Below are 19,855 nucleotides of genomic sequence, written 5' to 3' on the forward strand. Positions count from 1 at the left end.
CTGAGATTTTAAAACTTCTAGAAGAAAACATGGGTAAAAGCTCCTTGATATTGATCTTGGTAATGATATTTTAGACATAAGGTTTACTTTATATGTTATATACAAGAAATTATGAAGGTCAAGCAGTGGGTTATCAATGTCCAGTCCCTTCACACATGGAAACTAGAAATAATTCTTGAGTGTATGTGTGTGTGTGTGTGTGTGTGTGCATGCCAGCGCACATGCGTGCACACAGTGGGGGGGCGGGTGCAGGATGGGAGGTGGTTAAAGGAAGAGTTTTGCTTTTTCTGTAAAGACCAAGTCCTCTTATAAGTATCCCATATTGTGTTTTCTTTGGTCAGGTGATGCACTTTCTGTATAACAGCTCGTTGGTAAGTTACAATCCATGTTATACACTTGCTCACAATATTTTCTAGTTGATTTCTACCAAAGTTGTAGCCCTCACCAAATATTGATGTTATTTGTTTATTAATAAACATTTATTGTGACTGTTAATCTATTTAATGAATATTTATTGAGCATCTATCATGTCTAAAATAACATACTAGGAAATTAGAGTGAATAAGAGAGACATGTCTTATCCTTCATGAGTGAGACATACAAGTGACTAAAAAATTATAATAAGCTGGATAATTATAACCATATTGAAGGTGTCTCTGATCCAGGCTGGAGAAGGGGGAGGGGAAAAGTTAGAAGAGGTGATATCTAAGCTAAAGCAAATGAAATTTTGTCAGGATATGATAAAGAATGTTCCAGCTGAGGGAAAAGTATACGCTAGTCTGAAAGGCCAGGGAAAGTATGGTGTTGTTATAAACTCAAGCATCTGGGCATGGATGCACTGTTCAGTGGAGGGAGTGTCTAGAGATAAAACCGGTAAGTTAGGCAGGGGCATGAGCTTAGAGGGACTTGTAAACCATCCTACAAAGTTTGGAACTTCAAGCTAGATGGCATTAATAATTTGATAATGGGTTTTAAGGGAGGAAGTGACTGGATCATATGTGTTTTAGAAAGATCACACTGGCTGCAGTGTTCCACATGAATCAGAGGGGAAGTGGTTTGAATGCATGTGGACCATTTACAAAGGCTCTTTTGCAGGACTCTAGCCTCTTATAGCTCATAGTGTGGACCTTGGACCAGCAGCAGGGGCATCACTCAGAAGTTTTGTAGAAACGCAGAATCATAGACCCCACCCCAGAATTACTGAATCAAAATTCACACTTTTGCAAGTTCCCCAGGTGATGTGTCTGCACACTGAAGTCTGAGGTATGCTGCACTACAGCAGTGGCTTTCAAACTTAGGGGTACATTGGTATCATCTGGAAAGCTTTGGCAAAATATTGATGCCTGGGTCTCACCCCCAGAGATCAAAATCAAATTGTAATTATTTGCAAACCAATGGTTCTCAAACTTTGCCATGAGCTAGAATCACCTGAGGAAATTCTAAAGCTTCTGTTGCCAAAGCTGTATGACAGACCTACTAAAAGTCTATTAAATAGGCGACAGAAGACTGACAGAACTTGGTAATTAATTGGATGTGGAAAGTGACAGAGAGAAATCAAGCATGATACCCAGATTTCCAGCTTGAGAAACTAGGGGAAGCATGACACCCAGCAATCTTTCTCCCTGACTTCACTGTGTGTCCAATGTGCACAGTTGGCAGTTGCATTCTTTCATGAAATCCACATTTTCTGAACCTTGTGGCAACAGGAGAGGGTCTTTGAATATACACCGATAGGGAGAGTCCTTATAAAGAATTGAAATTCTAAACTAAAAACCAGATTTCCCCAATATGCAGATACATTGATTTCTACTTCCCGTTCAAAATATTTAACTATCTCATGCAGAATGCACTCAGCTGTACCACAAGGAGTGGCACCATGTGATCTTGTAGATCATAAAGGAACTAATCATGCTCCATTCTGATCATGTGTTCTCTTGTATAATTTCACCATCAGACTATGAGGTCTTCAAGGGACAGAGTGTCTTTGCATCACCAGAGCTCCTAGCATGCTTGGTAGGTGCTCTTGAATGCTATTTGAAGGTAGGCATGAATGGTCAATGAATAGAACATAGTTTACACAAAGGGATAATAAATTCTTCATGATGTGGCTGCTTGAAAAGCACAATTTTTTCCCTGAAGTGAGTCTTGCGTACTGTCCACAGCTTCCCATAGAAAGCTAGCAGACGGCCACTGCCAATTAATACTAAACACATTCATTGGTCCAAGGGGATATTATTTCAGATTAAGAGTTAACACCCTTTGGCATGAAGCTGTCAATGTCAATCAGTTTAAATCAAACTGAAATGTCAAACCACTTAGTATATGGCTTATCCATATCTAATGCTGAAAGCAAGGGTGGCATTCTACTAAAGAGGGAACGGTCCTAGTATTCAGTAAGCTACAGAGTCCTTAAAGGGCCAAACCCCATCTGAAAACTCACAGTCATCCACTTAAAATTTTCAATATACTCCCTTGCATAAGCACATAAATGTAAATTATAAGGGAGCAGGGACTGGTCTGGCCTGTTCACCACGTGATTCCCCAAGACTAAAACAGTGCCCAGTACAAGGTGAGCACCCAGTAAATAATAGTCAAACAAAGAGATGCAAACAGGTATTTGCCGAAGCAAAAACATCAATTCTGCTCACTAGCAGTTGTGTATTTTTGCTGATGTTGTTTTAAAATGAAGCAGGAGAGCTTAAAGGACAAGTCCTGAAATTTGATAGTAAAGAAGGCAACTTAAACAATAGTAAGAAAATTAGAAATGTTATCTGTGCAAATGGGGTTATCAAAATCAACCTGCACAGTTCTCTTGTGAAACCAAACTTCACCCCAATGCACTCACATTAGTCCTTATGTCACTTTGGACTTGCAAACAAGTAACTTACAAACAGCCTTTCAGAAACCAGATGTTCATAAGCAAGGGAGCCTCTATGCCAGGACTTTAGATGTGAAAATAATGTTATATAGATAATAAAGTATCATAACTAACATTTATGGAGAGTTTACTACATGCCAGATAATGTTTTAAATTATCATCATCTATTAATTCACTTATTATTCACAAGAAAACTCTCAGATGGTACTGTCATTATCCCAATTTTACGGATGAGGAAGGTGAGGATGGGAAAAGTTAAGCAACCTACCTAAAGTCACACAGCTAAAAGATAGTAGAGCTGAGAACCACACTCGGGCCAAACACAGAAATGGTTTCAATACAATGTAAACACAGTTCAAACGAGTCCAATAAATCTCTGTGCATGTTTAAAGGAAAATAGTTAAAGAGGATGAGGGGCAATCTCTAAACTGGAAAACTGATCGTTCATGAAGAACAAAACCAATCAGTGGAGAGCCTTCCTTGCACCTGGCATTGTTTCAGGAGACAGGGATGCAGTGGCATCAAGTCAGAGAACGCCCCTGCTCTCTGGGAGTTTATGTTCCAGCGGGGAAAGATAGATGACATGCATGAAAATACAAATACGGAATTTTCAGATTATGGCAAGTGCTATGAAGAAAAGAAAGCAGGGTACTGTCATAGGAAAGTGACTTATAAGTTACTTTAAATTGAGTGGTTCAAGATTTCTCTGAGAAAGTGACATCTGGGCTGAGATCTGTGTTGACAGAAAGAGGCAGCCACCTGAAGATCTAAGAAAGGAGAAATTCCACACAAGGAACAGCAGATGCAAAATTTCTGAGTCTGAGGAGAGCAGAAGAGAATTGAAAGGGAGGGGATGAGAGGGAAGGGAAGGTAGCAATTCCCTTGAGAGTTTCACTGTAATCTTTTCAAATATATGAAGTCATTTGTGGGTAATTAGCACCAGTTCAATATTGTGTATTCCCATCCACCAAAATGGAATTTCTTTTATTTGTTCCATTTAGTCCTCTTTCACATCCTTCAGTAAGTTCTCAGGGTTTCCTTTATGAGTCCTACAAAATACTTAAGTTTATTCCTATATATTAAATATTTTTTCCTTATAACTGGGGTTTTTATTTTTTACCTATGCATATGTTCTAATCATTTTTTCTTATATTTACCAAAGAGATTATAAGAAAAAAATGACAACCTGGTGAAAAATTCTTGTTCCAAAATGATATATGCCTCTATAGTGATTGGAATTCTTTTGTCTTCCTTAGAGCTGAATAAGAACTGACACACTTTTGTTCTCTATTAAACTCCAATCTGAGCACCTCTCTTACGGATATTCCTCTCTCTTTTCCCCCGTCCTTCCTTCCTTCCATTTATCCATTCGTTTAATAAACATTGATTCAGAACATATTATATGTCAGAAACTATTCTCGAAACACAGAAATATAACCTTAAATTTCTATAGCCTACTCAGGTCAGATAATCAATAGGTGTTTAAAATGCAGTGTGATAAGTTCTCAGGTAGAAGTAAGAGCACAATATTATGGGGACACAATGGAGGCCCCTCACCCAGCCCAGGGTGGGTAGGAAACACCTTTGAGAGATGCTCAGCTGCAGATAAGGAGAGCTGGGCAGCAACTGTTGAAAGAGCCCAGGACAAATGGTATATTTCATCAGCCATGAAACTACACCCTAATTTGACTGATTGGTACATAAATATATTTTAATTATACAAGTAACTACAAATGCATGTTTAGTATAAAAATCCAATCAAAAACTGGGACTATGGAAGAAAAATTTTAAAGTCTATGTTTTCTTCACCTGAAAGCCTTACAGATAGCAATTTTTAGCTACATGGTTATGTAGCCTTTCATAATTTTTCTAAATGTATACATATGTACATATATCTTATACATAATATAAATATCTCTATACATCTTATTCTGCAACGTCCTTTTTCCATTGAAAATATCTTGGAATCCTTATGCTGTCTTTACATATAGACATCATTCTTTTTAATATCTATATGGTTTTTTTTAAAAACAGAAGTGATATGTATTCGCCACGGTTGTAGTAAGAAAAACAGCGTTAAACCTGGACAGCGGAAATGGAAGAGCCCTAATCCTCCCAGAACTAAGCACTTCCATTCTAATTCCTCAGAGCTAATCTCTTTTAAAGTCTCAGTGTATTCTCCCAGAAATACTGTGTGTGTACGTGTGTGTGTGTGTAAACGTTTTCTCCATTCTCTTAAAGCCAAGCTGCTCCCAGGGACCCAGCAGGACACAGACGCCCCACTCTGCTGTGCTGACCCTCCGCTCTGGGAAGAGCTGCGAGTGAGGCGTGTAAAGGGAGGTTGGCAGCTCATCACACTAGACTCGAGGAAGGTCCTACGTACTCGAGGTATTGTTACCTCAGTAAATGTCAGTCAGAAGGAACTGCGTTTTCTGATGGGGATGTGAAACATTCTTTTAATGAAGGAAGGGGCTCTTATTGCTAATACTGGAGGCAAAGAGAGTTTTCTTTGTAAATCATTCACTCCCTTAAGCCAAGTTATTCGGAAAAGCCATTTTTATTAGGGCCAGGTAAGACCAACAGGATCTGCAAGTAGAGCATCTGTTGGAATTGCCACCTGCCACAAAAAAACTAATACTGTATTCTCTAGCTAAAGACATTCAACTTTATATGCTTCAGAGCTCTGAATGATTCTAGCTCCTGACTCCATGATAATTTATAGTAAATGAGGCATGAATCTGTAGGCATTATTTATTTACTTTGAAGTGACTCTGTGATCTGTGAATGACTCTGTTACTAGTTAATAGGAGGAAAGAAGTACTTGTTACTAGAATGAAAGGAAAAGTACATAACATGCTGAACGTGCAGTCTTCACTGTATCCCACCCAAAAGGCAACAACATTTGCAAGAAGAGAAGCAAAGCAAACTATTATTCACATATGGGATATGAGAAAATGGACGCCCTCAGACCTGGACACCTGGCTTGTCCAATTATACCTAACAAGTTAGTGAGCAAGATTGAACCAGGGGGACTTTTCATCACGGGCACTCTTAAGGTTATATTCAAATATCTAATAATTATGTAAGCTAAGATTAGTATTGCATTTAAATTTCATAAAGCAATTTTACAGCAATCGACACAATAACCCAATTTAAAACTAGTATTTAGAGTCCTATTCACAGAACTTCTTCCGAACAACAAAATAAAGGCTCAGGAAATTTAAAAACTTAGTTCAGCTCGTGTCCCTAAAATGTGACAGCATTTAAGTGACAGAGGTTCTGCTGGCAAATTCCACTTTGCTCCCATACATTTCATTACCCCATCACATAGAATTTCAAGGCATTTAAAGCCTGCATTAGTCTATTTCCCCAACCTCACGAACTCAGAAGGTGAGGGGATTTTCGCCCCTGCTTCCCAGAGTAGAAACCTCAAAGTACCAGTGGTTTAAAACTACAGTCACGCTATTGGGAGAATTAGCAGCTAGCTCCAAAACCAAGTACACTCAGCCTCCCTATGCAAGATGTAATTAACTGTTCTGTCTAAACAATCACAGTGGTTTCTGCCATGAAACCAGCACAGCTGTTAGTTTTTCGGTGCTCACTGCTTCGTCCTGTGCAGAGTAAGGTTTTACTCTGACCAAAGGATTTGGGAGAGATTTTCTAAATTTGGCCACATGGGGGCAGTATTACCATGGCATTGAAAGGCTTCCGGACAGCAGTTCAGGAGGAGAGTGCAGCGCCAATTAACTCAGGAAAAATATCCTTTTGTGTCCTCTTCTTTGACTTAGAGATGTGCAAAAAAGATAGCAAGCTGTGTAGTCTCTGAAAAGAGAGCTCTCTTTCTTTCTCCTGTGTAACGGGAGGGATGGGGCTGCAGGATGAGAGGCAACCTGCAGCCTAATGAGCCAATTAGTTTAATGGCGCTAATACACCTAGGGACTTGGAGGAGGGTGCTTCCGTATGAGGAGGAAAGCAGAACAGGACTATAATTTTAGGCAAATCATGGACTTAAAATGTGTCCCAGGGCTGAAAATTTCTTCTCTTTTCTCTTTGACTTTCCAACAAAGAAACAGGAAAGTAAATGTTTATATTGGCATTTTCCCTTTTTGTTAGCGACTTCTAATTTGTACAAGTCACATTTTCCTAGCAATAAGTCTACAGTGCAACCGGCTTGAAAATCCATGCATTCAAAATATTTCATCCTCTTGCTCTCACATACAATTTTATTACAGAGGAAACCAGCTCTCGCTCTCTCTCATTTTTTTTTTCCTGGTATAGTGAAAGGACTGTCTCATTTAATCCTCACAGGAATTCTGTATAGTACGTGTCCTTAATTCCATTTTACAGATACGGAAAGCAAGGTAAGAAAAATTAACTGAACTGATGGAAGCTCCCACCAATAGTAAATGGGCAGAGTCTGATCTGTCTGAGGCACGAACCCACAGTCTGCCTCCTCAGCATACTCACATTCAGGATAATTTCTCCCTCTTTAATTAATCTTTGGGGGTTTTTTTTCATTTTGTTATTATTTAAATTTATTTTTAAATGTTTAAATAGAGAATTCTCAAGAAGGAAACAAGAAATAGCTGATAAACTCATTGCCTGAATAAGCCCTGTGTCTTTAAAGATAAAAAGGAGGAAAAGTATAATATGTGGATCTGTTTGGAAAAAACAACCTTGTACAAAGGCACAAGATGAAAAGTAAAAACTTCTCTATGACGCACACCCATATCCCTGTCCACATACGTGACCACTACACTAGTATTAAACAGCAAGTAATTTAAACTACAAGTGTAGTAGACAATGGTGTATATATTAACATAAGCTAGTACTTATAGAGAACCTACTATTAGTCAGGCATAGTTTGAAGCACCTTAAAGGTATTAAATCATTTCCTGTACATGTATAGCCATGTATTCATTTTTCGTTCACGTTAAAGGGATCTTACTCATCACAGTATTCTGAACTTTTCCTTTTTTCTTATTTTTTCCCCTTTAAACATATATTTTGAAGATCCTTCTCTATCCACACAGGCTGATCCTTTTTTTACATAGCTAGAGCATTCCGAGGCAAGGATGAGCCATAATTAACAAATACCTATGGGTTATGTCCTCTCCCTATGATCTTAACTAAGAAACATGTATGGTTGGTTTTCTTTTAATTTAAAAGTCATATCTTAGCAACAACAACAAAAGACCGAATATGGTTAAAGGGTGATTAGGATGGAAAGGAACTGATAAAATGAAGAGAAACATTATTTTTATGGTTTAGAAAGCAATCATATTACAGTGTTGCCAGTCACTTTGAGGCCGGCTAACATCACAGGTCAGATCATCCTGTCCCCCTGGGCACTGAAAACGTCCTTCCTGAGACTCCCTGTCTGGGAGGCATTTACACGAGATAAAATGATCCTCATGCTTCAGGTCCATGGCACAGGTTCATCCACATATTTCTTTCCACCAGCTCCTTTTCCCTGATTTCTGATCACGTTCCTTCCAGCCAAGCCACTTGCCACTGCCTGGGAATAAATATATATATGCCTGTGCCTCAGGCTCCTTCTCCCCCCACACCAAGCTGATGACCAAGTGTGTGAAGCTCTGCCCAGCAAAAGGATCTCCCTCCACCACTGTCTTGTGGCATCACCCCTAAGTGGTACTTTAATAGAACACTAGTCCATTTTTGGCTAGCACCAACATATCATGCCAACCCATTTGTGAACCAGCCTGGGTCCTTTCCTCTTTTGCCAGTTGGTCATAAACAAATCCCCCAGCAGGCCACCGTTGTGTGCTGCGAGAGTCCACGTAGCCATTGGAGTGAGTCTAGGCTACCTGGTCATGTAATTTACATATGCCTTCTGAATCTGCTTGAGCCCAATCCTTCATTTCCATCATACAGTAAATTGCTGCTTTGCACATCCAATCTTATGTGACTTAGTATATTTGATAATACTCAGCCTATGAGAGACACTTTGGTAATGAGATGTCATCAATACAGTTGACAGCATGAAGATGGTTGAAATCTCTGCAGGCAATGTTATAACTGAGTGAAGGAGAATTAACATAGCCCCAGGGCAAGATAGTGTATGGTCACTGCTCTCCTGCCCTGTGAAAGTGAAATGTTTTTGATCACCTCCCACTTATGAAGTCAAAAGAATGCCAACTTAATATATGCACTCCAATGCTAGAAACTGTTAGGATCTGCTCCAGTAAGATAGCATATCCAGCGCAGTAGCAGTAATTATAATACCACCTCGTGAAGTTTATGGTAGTCCGCTGTCACCCTGTACAATCCATCCAGTGTTTGCAGAGCTCACACTGGTGAGAGGGGGAGTGAGGAAACTTCCACCTCTGTATCCTTTATGTCGTTGATAGTGGCAGTATTGTTTCTGATCAACTATCTTGGCCAGGGATGGGAGAGGTCAGTTTCAGGAGCTTCTAATCCATCGTTTCTAAAACAATGATCTTTATGCCACAGTTTAGAGAACCAATGTGAGCATTCCACCAGATGCTAAGTCTATCTATCTCATTTGCAGCCTGGATAATAACCATAAAAATAAGAAGGACTTGGGCCCAAACTCCATTTATTACCCTGCTTCCATTGGCTTCCACTCCAGCTGGAGAACTCCTAGTATCAGTACCAGCTCAAATCCTTTATCTCACAGCTCTCACAGAGCCTGAGTTTTCCTCTTTCCTCAATGCAGTCATCCTGCCAAATGGCTGCAGGTCACTTTAGGGAAGGACCAAAGGAATGTTTACTCTACAAACTACTTTTTCCAGAGATCTTTATCAAGGAGATCTGGCATCTCCTTCTATTATTATGTTCTGGGTCTGTGAACCGATATAAATCTGGAAACTGGGTGAGGAAACATGAGTTCCCATTGTGACAACTGATGTCAGCCTTCCGCCACCAGTTCTCAATCTTCCTTGACATTACAAGTTGAGACACACCTGAACACCCAAATTGATCTTCCTTTTCTCTCTCTCTGTTTCTCTCACTCTCTCTCTCTCTCCCCAAGGAATGCCACAATTTAATAGTTATCACCACCTGTCCCTGTTGGACAAGACACCCTGAATGCCACTCTAGGCTTGATGCCAATTATGATTATTATTTCCATCTTGTGACTGGTGTTTAGATGCTGCCATGTGGCTTCTGCCATTCCCAAAACCATCATTCACATGTGAGAGAGCTCAAGTTCAGGACAGCATCTCCCGCTATCAAACCAAGCCTATGTAAAACAGCCACCAGAGAGCTATTGAAAAGCCACTGCACCCCTCACCAGTGCACTCCTTAGTGCCTCAGTGAAGGGCTCCTCAGGCTTTCTTGGGAAAGTAGTCAGCTGTTTTACTTTCAAAGTTTTACATAGTAAAGCCATTCAAACACTCCCACCTACCCAACTTTCCAATCCATTCCTCGAAATGCTGCCAAGGAGGTTCTGGTATGTCCATCCCGTTCACTGTATTGCATCTTTACATTCAAGCTTCAAGGTTCCTGTCCGGAAAACTCAAGATATCTTTTCCAGAACATGAATCCAGAGTTATGAGTAAATGCCCAACATAACCACGTCTCCCCTATCCAGCCTTATAGCCTTTTCTGCCTGCTCCAATGCCCTCGGATTCCACTCTCACGAGTTTTTCCCCAGTTCCTACCAGTACATATTAGTCAATTCCTGAAGTTCCTTTGGGGTGTAAGTTATTTTGTTCTGGGACCAAGACAGTACTTCTCCATTCAGACTGTGAGCGCTAAGATCTGACCCCGGATATTGGTCTGGAGGAACTGGGGAGTGGTGCAGGCAGAGCTTGAGGAGAACAGGATAGCACTGGAAGGCCCTATAGAGCCTCACAGGTCTCCAAGCAAGGAGAGGCTACTTTCCTCTGGCAGGCAAGAAGAAGGTAGCTGCTGCTTCTTGTGTGCGACATTCAAGGGAATTCAAGCGTTAGAGATACTCAGGGTCATCCACCCAAACATCCTCATGGCAGTTCTCAGCCTCCTCCTCACTCTCTATCAAGGTCCTAACAAAGGGAACATGCCATGGCTGTGCATGTGGTCTACTCTGAAGCTCTGCCCCCTAATTTTCTACATAGACTGTTCCATAGCCAGAACAGATATCATTGCTCTTCAAAGCAGCCACAAAGCCCCTCTGACTTTCCCAGCATGCTTCAAGATGGCAGTTTACTGCTCTGAGTCTTTTGTTTTCTTTTGCCAAGGACTGCAATGCAGTTAATCCAGTGCAATATCTTCCTAATTACCATTTTCCCCGAACTGTTTATTAAGCAGAGGTTTTGCATAAAATATTGTTTCACCTACTCCTTTCACCTCATCCCAATTAATCGTAGGTGAAAACCTGAGTAACTGTAATGCCACTGCATGCCAGAGGTTATTACTCAACTAATTACCACCAGTATGGGTCCTGTACTACCATCACACCATAAGTAATCCAGATGCAGAACAAATTCTTAGGGTCTGCTTTCTAGGGCTTTTCCTGGTTTCAACTGCCATAGCCTAGAGTTCCCAGAGGTAGAGTTTGAGGCATAAGGCTTTAGTGCTGTTATTGACAGGAAATATATACCAGGGCAGGTGGTACGAGATAGGGTGACACAAGAAGAGATATTTAAACAGATGATTACAAGATAGAATAAATTCTAGAATAGAGTTATGGACAATATCTACCATACAATCCATCTGAGAAGGTGATAAATTGTACTTGAAGAGTCAAGGATGTCTTCATGGAGTACTAATGTAACAACATTTATTCAGCGCTCATTCTATGTCAGGATCTATACGTAATCCTAAGATGCAGGTAGTACTACTGGCTCCATTTTAGAGATGAGAACACTGACTAAAGCTTAGTGAATTCCCACAGACAGTAAGTGACAGAGCCAGGACCTAAGCTTTTAAGCACAATGTTAAACTTCTTTCTGGAAGCCTTGCTATTGGCCTGATTTTTAAAAGACAAAATGCTTTTTGTCAACTGTGGAAGGAGAAAGTGTTCCCTAGGTAAAAAGGACAGGAGATGCAAAGGCAAAGAGATGTGAAAGGAACTATGAAACTTTAGGATAATAAGAAATTCAATGTGAACTGGGAGCCATTTGGAGGATGCCTTAGTTTGTTCAGGCTGCTATAACAGAATACCATAGACTAGGTGACTTATAAACTACAGGAATTTATTTCTCACAGTTCTAGAGGCTGAAAAGTCCAAGATCAAGTCACCAGCAGATTCAGAGTCTAGGATTCAGGGCCCTCCTCATATTTCACAGATGGCTGTCTTCTCACTATGTCCTCAAATGGTAGAAGAGGCAAGGGAGCTCTCTGGAGTCTCTTTCATATGAGCACTAATCCCATTCATGTGGACTCTGCCTCACGACTTAATCACCTCCAAGAGGCCCTGCCTCCTAATGCTGTCACACGGGAGAATCAGCTTAAACACATGAATTTTGGGGAACACAAATATTAAATCTATAGCGGAGGATGAACAAGATAAGGAAGAACAAATGGTGGAGAAGGTGAGAGAATTTAGACTATAAAACCAATTGGTGGGTTTTACAATAGTCTCATCAGGAGATCATAAAACTCTGAAAATGAATTATGGTCCTGGAGATGGACAAAGAGACATCAGAGCTTGCACCCCTATACTGTTGTTATCTATATCTCATTCCTCTCTGGGTCTAAGTGCCAGACACCCCACCTGTCTCCACATGACTTTGGGCAAGTCTCTCAACGTCATTATCCTGTTTCTCTAGGTATAATGTGAAGAAAATAACAGCTGCCAACTACTTATCTTGTAAGATTGTTATAAAGATTAAATAAAATAATGCAAGTACAGTACCCAACACCCAGATTTAACTTATATAAATTCAACTGTAAGCTTTTGTCCAGAGATAGAAATATAAAGAAAGCAAGAGAAGAAATAACAGTTCAACAGTATGTGAAATTCCACTTTCAATAATTGATAGCTCTCCTTGGTGAGAAGAGAGGTGTGAATCTGCTGTTCCCATATTTAGTCCGCGTTCCCCTCTTCCTCTCAGAGTGTGATCATCTCACAGACTAAGAAGTCATTTGTGCCTGAAGCTATGGCTTGGCATAGTGAATGAAACACAGTACATATTCAATGAATGCTCAGCAAATATTTGTTTATATCCTTGTTATTATTATTCTCCTCCACCCTCTTCATCTTGCTAATAGGCTGCAACCTCTGTCGCCAATTGATTTGCCAAATTTTCTGTCTTGCGGAGACAGTTGTCCTATATTGGGGACATAGCCCACCCTGGCCTACAAAGGAGTCACTGATCTGTCCAAAGTTATTTCCTTCATGGCTACTTAGAAGCAGCTACTGTTTTAGTAGAAGCTACTTGAACTAGAATCGGTCCATGAGCTTTTGCTTAGTTCCTCACACACACACCCACCCACCAGGAATCAATGTCCATCTCCATAAATTCACTTCTAGGCCCACCTGATCGCCAAACCCCTTTGCCCTACCAGCCCCAGAGAGACAGACAGAGGATGAAGAAGAACATATTAACCTCTACCTCTATACCCTTTATTTAAGTCCCACCTCATATCCAGGCCTGGGACTAATGTCTTCCCGCAACTACTGGCAGGGACGATATGCATTCCTATCCCTGGAAATTCCATCCCCACCCATTAGGTATGATCTGGTCCAGGGGCCTGGCAATCAACATGATCTGACAGTCCATTCCTAAAATGCCTGTCTATTTAGAATTAGTCAGCTCTGCATGTGAGCCATCAGTGGTCCTGCCAGGATTGCATTGTGTTATCCCAAGCTGATTTCAACTCTTTTTCTCAGCTTTTCCTCTAATGCTGGGTGAGAAGGAAGTCAAGCCAATACATCCCTCATGTGTGATCATGTGGATCATGTGGATCCACTCTCCACCTCCTGGGAGCAAACGCTTAGACAAGAAAACAGGCAAAAATTTTCCTAAAACAAAAAGTAATGTTTAGACATAGAGAAATTTAAACCAAAATTTAGAAAAAAATAAGTTCCACAATTTTCACACAAAATATATGTCTAATGTAAATTGCTAAATGACTTAATACGACCATCAGCAGTATCTGCATTTGGATAATTCCACCGTCAGTTGGGTTCTTGTCAAGAACAATTGGGTGTAGGTTTGTCTTATGTCAACAAAATTAAAGGACCCACCAAAGTCCTCTTTCCCAGAAAAAGGAGACCTACGACTTAAAGATAAAAGTTCGTCAAGTTTCCACGTGAAAAGGAAGATTTCCATATTCAATGGAATCTGGTGCAGTGCTTGGAATACAGTAAGCCTTTGACTGACGTTAGTTTTTTTTATCATTGTAATTGTCATTTGTTATCACCTCATTGCATGCCATCCTGCTGGCACATGCACCAAATGCAAAAACAGATCTTTGCTCTCTTTTGACTTTCAGAGTGAAATTAAACAAAAACAGGTCATCTTTATCCTTAATTTGTGCAGGGGTTTAATCTGATGAGATACTTTTAATATGTCATATATTGCATCAAAGTTCCAGTTTACAAGCTCAAAAGTGGTTTACCACTTTTCCATGTCACTTTTCCAGGTTCCCCTGGTAGAAGAGTTAGTGCTCTCGTGAAATGGGCTAGTTCACACTTGATGCCCAGTGGAATGTACAAGAATCTCTAGGGCAGAGAATTTGAGGATATTTGTATGAAAGGGAAAAAAAACAACACAAAGAAAGCTAAGTGAGCCTCTTTTCATGAAATTTAAGTAGCAACACTTCAACTAAAATCATGAGCTTATTTCTTTTCATTTTAGCCTGCACAGCTCACGTTATAAAATTTGAAAGAGTTGAGACAAGTACTATGCACATTTAATTTTTCTGTTGGAAGATCAGAATCTCTGAATGTTAGAGCTGACACACATACACAAAACCTTACAGATTACCTTCCCCGCCATGCTCACTTCATGGCCTGGAAACTGCTGGAGAAACTAATTGGTGTGGAGGAAAGGGAATGGATTTTGGACACAGAGATGCCAAATACAAGTCAAGTGCCTCAACTTGCTGGTTCCGTGATTCTGGTTGAGTTACTCTTCCTTTCTGAATTTCATTTCATCAGCCATAAAGTGGAAATGATAATAACACCTACTTCATGGGACTATAGTGAGGCCTGAGCAAGATAGCATATATATAGAAAACTCTTTACATTCTTTCAGGTGTTGCACAAACATTGCATGGAGCCATTTTGACATGATGTGTGAGTGTGTGATTTGAATGCTGGGGACCTTAGTTTAAGTTCTCATTCTACCGCCTAATCTTTTATAAGTGTCACAGTCCTCATCTATAAAATAGAATGTGCATAACACTTCTTTCATATGGTCTCTGTGATACCTATAAAGTACTTATAGCATCTGATACACAGAAGCACTCAACAAGCATCAACTATCATCAGACATTAGATGAAAAAATTGATGTTTCTTCAACAAGTATTTAATGAGACCCAGCTATGTGTTAGGCACTCTACCTTGTGCTAGGAGTGAAGGTGGGAAAATGATACCTTCTGCCTCTGAAGGGATTCATCCTGTGGTGGGGATTTTCTTAATTCGTGTGTCCATTCCGAAAAGTGATCACAGGCTTCTCATTGCCCAGAAAATAAAGTTCAAGTTCAGTATTTAAAACACTCCCCTGTATGTCTCCACCCTATCACCCATTGAACCTCCTTATGCAATCTACATTTCCAATCAAACTAAATTTCCTGTCTATGTCATTACTCATTGTATAAGTCAGTGTTCCCCAGAGAAACAAAACCAACAGGAGGAGATTTACTGTAGGAATTGGCTCACATGATTATAGAGGCTGAGAACTCCCATGACCTGCCACATGCAAGCTGGAGAATCAGGAAAGTTGGTGGTATAATTCAGTCTGAATCTAAAGGCCCAAGAATCAGGAGCGCCAATGTTTGATGGCAGGAAAAGATGGATGCCCCAGCTCAACCAGAAAGCAAATTCTCCTCTCCTCCACCTTTCTGTTCTATTTAGGCCCTCAGTGGATTGGATGATGCCCACCCACATTGGTGAGAGCAATCTTCTTTACTCAGTCTACAGATTCAAATGATAACCTCTTCTAGAAACACCCTCACAGACACACCCAGAAATAATGTTTTACCAACTGTCTGGGCTTCTCTTAGCCCAGTCAAGTTGACAAAATTAACCATCACACTCATGCTGGATTCTCCACCTGGAATACTCCTCATCTCCTCTCTATGTCAAAACCCTACACTTCCTTCATAGCCCAGCCAAAATGCTCTCTAATGTGACCATGTAGTTTTCTGCTTTAATTCATATCCCCTTAAGGAATGATTTCTTCTCTACACCTCTTCTGGTGTAGATGAAGATGCCACTCCTTGGCCACAAAATGGGTATAAGAGTAACTTAGTTCAGATCGAAAGTATGGCATCCCCCTCACCTTAGGAATTAGTTCAGAGGTAGCACTTGACCCAATCCAGCCTGAAGAGAATAACACCTAGGATTATGCAGAACTATTCAGAAAGAAAATTTCCTTTCACACTGGAGTTAAGGTAGCTGTTAAACTAGAAGGCTATGAGTCACGAGCTACAGGATACCATCTTACCTACAAGAGCACCAAACTCAGGGGAAAGCAGAGCTGACAGAGAGAGAGAAACCAACTCCTGATGGCATCACAGACCACTTAGGTGGACACCCCTTGACTTCAGTGAAGGAAGCCAACTCATTTCCTATGATTATTATTTAGTTCCTAACATCCATAATCACTAATCTCCTGCTGGCCAGGACCAAAGCTTATTTATATTTATGGCTCCTATGAAACATCGGAATGAGTTTTTGCCCACTGTAGGTGCTCAGCAAATCTTAGGTTAGATTAATCTATAACTCATGGAATGAAATGTAATGGATTCCAAATGGCATTCAACCTCACTAGCATTTAACCTGGTTCATTAAAGCAGAGGAAATATATCTTAGCCAAAAGATTTATTTGTAAAGACCATTCAGCCATTAGTTTCTCTGGAGCCCCAAAGGAACCTGTACTTTGCATAATAGCCTACACAGATAAGAAAACTATACTTTTCCAAGTGTTTTTAGTCCTCATTTTAGAAATGAGAAGAAGCAGCCCCAGAGAGATGAATTGATTTCCTACAGTCTCACAGGAAGTGGGTAGAACACTGTTGCGGAATCCTTTGTGATTCCAAAGGACTAGCGGTCCTTTTGCTCTGTCTTCAGGGTCAGGGTACTATAGGAGTAAGAATTTTTGGAGTCGCCCAAGCTGGAGTTGAAACTTCTCCTCCACCAGCTGTGAAGCACTACCTCAGGGTTTAGCACATAGCAAGTGCCAAATAAATGACAGCTTTTATTATTACCATTAATTCACATTTTAGTGATTTCTCAATCTGCTAGAAATTTTAAACTGACCCAGAAATCTTAAGGAACCTCATCTGACTAGCTCCCATTGTTACCTATGAGATTTCTGTGTCTTAAGGGAGAATAAATTCCCCTGCAGATGCCTCAGTGGGGAAAATGTAAGACATAAGTTACTAGTGTTTGCGTTGTGATTAATTTCCCACTCATTTTTCACGGGCTTTCCTCTTTCCTAATAAAATGGAACTTTCCTGTGCTCATTGAGGGGACAATATCATTTGCTTACTGTTATACATTTGCTAAGTTTCACTAGTTTTAGAATCTAATTTAGATTGAGATCCTTATAAGTTCCAGTAAGAACTTCTCAATAGATTAAGAGAAGTTGATGGCCATGGATGAATAAGAAAATGTACATATGAATATAAGACTTAACTCTGTAAATGTGAAACGGGTTTAGAAATTCTTGTCTCAGTTTGAAGAGAAAATTAAAGGACAATTGCCTCTTTTATGTGACTTTATGTCTCATCATTGTCCTAACTAAATGTCAAAGGATAGAACAGTCAACAAAGTGCCAACTCAATAGCATGTCTAAAAACAAGGTTTTCAGACCCACCAAGAAGGTTATTTGAGTCTACTGTAGACAAGCTTGTATTATGAAAACTTAATTTAATTCCTTTTGGTTTAATCTAGCTAGACCAAGTGTGATTACTTTATGATTTTTTTTAAAAGCACAGCTGATGATTTTAAAAATTCTTAGAATGTGTGCACAATTTAAAATATGATATTGAATTTGAAAGCATGCCAGTACAAGAGAAGAGAAGACACTCTTCTCTCCCATGGGAGAAATATTTTATCACTTTAATTGCTGATGGGGTTGCCTCTGTGGCAAAGTTCTCTCCCGAAATTTTTTAAAAAAACACTGAAGGAGAAAAGGATGTTAGAGTGGGAATTAACATATGATGAGCATCTACTTCCTATCAAGTATTATGCACAGTGCTAAACACATGTGAGCCCTTATTGTTCTCCCCAAAACCCCTGAATAGATTTCCTCACTCTACACCAAGGGCCTTTCAGCCCCGGAGGAATTGAATAAAGTGCCTGTGATCTCCTCACTAATAAATGGGAGTGTTCAGACATAAAAAATCAGTGTTGTGATTACAAACAAAACCCAAAACCTCCAGAGCTCGTCCTTTCCCTCTTCCATCAGTGTTCTCATAAGTCAGTCATTTGTGTTTAATAAATTCGTTATACTGATGTGGGCCTGAGATTAGTTGTTTATCAAACTATTTCTCTCTTCTACCTGGGCACTGAGCTAGACCACACTTTCCAGCCTCCACTATAGTTGTGTGGCCATGTGACTGAAATCTGGGCCAAGTTATGTGATGGGTGTGATAACCAGCCTCCCCAGACCTGGCGCCTCAGAACTTCCTATGCAGTCTCCCAAGCACTCCCTATTACCACATCTCCCAGCCATACTCAGATGCCCTAATGGAGGGCTCTGAGGCTCAGCCCGTATTGGAGCAACTAGATGGAAGGAGCCTGGGGCTTCCATGACTACATGAAGCAGTGCCATGATGCCAACTCCCATTGGATTGTGACATGCATGAAAAGTTCTATTAAATTATGTCTCTGAGATTTAGGAGTTACTTGTTGCAGCACATAGTCTTCCCTGACTAACACATGATAAACCATTTATACTTAATATCTTTATCTAAGTGAATTGACTTTTTTCTTAAATTTATTTATCATAGCCATGTTTACTTTAACCTCTATTATGGATTTGATGCACTGGCCAATTTTTTTCTATTACATGAAAGTAAAATCAAAAATATTTTTTAAAGTTTACTGTATAATAATCTTGTGTGTCATATTTTGAGATATATTGCTATTCTAACCACTTCCCTGTGCTTGGCCAGGTAGTTGGTCCCTTCTTCAGCCAAGACCCTCAATACCCAAAGTGAATATCATGTCAAGATGTGCACACTGAGGTGCCGTGTCATCTCAATTCAACAACTGCCCTTTAAATCCAGAGGGCCCAGCCAGAAATGATGGGATTGAGCAGAAACCCCAGAGTTGCTCTGGCTTAAAGGCAGCAGAAGCCTCTTGGGGAGAAACAGAATAGCTGTGGCCATGGCCCTCTCCCGATTGCTCTGACCTCAGCCCCGTGGCTGCTGTGGTCCCCTAGTAACCACTAAGGACTGAATCAGCAAGAACAGTGGCCCTTCCTACCATCACTCTACCTTTGGACCACTGAGCCAGTTGTGCTCATTCCCTTCAAAGTTACCCAGACCTATGGACTCAACCTACATAGCTTTCAACCAGCACAGTTAGGCATCTGCCCCCAGAACGCCATCTCTCCAGCCTGCAAAGAAAACCTAAATTCAAGGCTGATGTTCTGCAAACAAGCCAGAAGAATAAGAACTCCTAGAAGATGAGGACCATATTCTAATTATCTCTGATTCTCCAGAACAGTCCAAGGCACAGAATAGGCACTACATGAACATTTTCTAAACTGAACACCAAAGGTTACTCTGTTCAGAAGAAAAAAACGTTTTCATGTCACCTCATGCTGATCCACTCCAAAAGAGAGAATTGCTTACGAATCCCACCTAAATAACGTTAAAAATTTCCA

Source organism: Equus przewalskii, chromosome 3 (assembly GCF_037783145.1).
Source record: "Equus przewalskii isolate Varuska chromosome 3, EquPr2, whole genome shotgun sequence".
Lineage (NCBI taxonomy): Eukaryota > Metazoa > Chordata > Mammalia > Perissodactyla > Equidae > Equus > Equus przewalskii.